We start from the raw sequence: 1,076 nt of genomic DNA on the forward strand, positions 1-1,076 counted from the left end.
ACGACAGGCTCGCCCCTCCCCATCCCCTCCGTTCATAAAATGCATTCTTTTTATTGTGCACTAGATGGAGACAAACACCTTTTATTGGCCTTGATTGAATTCTTTACAACTTGCAATTACTTGACCTCCCACTAGAGGGCAGCAAAGACCTACTCATTATAAAGATAATATTAACTTCCCAGCTGGCCTGCTGCTTTTGGAGGGATTAAAGTTTAAAGTTTACTTTCTAAAAAACACTATTACAAACTACTGCAAAGTTTCTTGTCACAGGGGTGGACAAAATAACAGGACTAGTCCAATGCAACATCACTGCAAACTTTGCTACAGCCACAAAATTTAAAATAGAGCAAAATTAACACCTTTCTGACACAGTCTCATAGACTATAGAGACTATGTTCCATAAACATATTCTTGATATATGATTTATATATGGCTACTAGAATTGTAAAGTGAGATACAATCTAGATATTTAAAATCATCCCCTCTAATGAAAATCAAAATGAAGCAAGTAGCCACATAGTAATTGCCTCTCAGTTTAAGTTCAGCCCACAAGTCATTGAACTCCAAAATCTATTTATGATGTATCTGTTCTAGTGCACAACCAGTGTGTTTACATCTTTGTGTGTGAGGGCATGAGTACAGCGTGGGTTTTTGTTTGTATCTATGTGCATATGCATGCATGTGCTAGTTTGTTTATGCAAGTGCATGTGTTTGCATAATGCATGTTTTGTGTAGAGCCATTTGTGTGTGTACTTCTGGTCCAGGTGATCCTGGGGCCGTGGTGTGGTCTGTGGGGAGAGAAGGAGAGGGATAGGAGAGGGGCCCAGGCAGCTGTATTTGGGATAAACAGACATTACCCTGCTGTGTTCTAATTTACTGCAGAGTGGGAATTAAACTTTAAACTCGTCCCGCCCCTCTGCAGTCCAATACTCCATGCTTCTGGCTATCAACAACCACTTGCACAATGTACGTTATTAAAGTGTTACTCCACCCAAAATCTGTCTTTTTAGTATCAAATTCACACCCCCTGTATAGGCTTGAAAGTTGGTTGTAAAAAAAAAAGTGGTCTTTCACGA

This window comes from Siniperca chuatsi, linkage group LG15 (assembly GCF_020085105.1).
Source record: "Siniperca chuatsi isolate FFG_IHB_CAS linkage group LG15, ASM2008510v1, whole genome shotgun sequence".
Lineage (NCBI taxonomy): Eukaryota > Metazoa > Chordata > Actinopteri > Centrarchiformes > Sinipercidae > Siniperca > Siniperca chuatsi.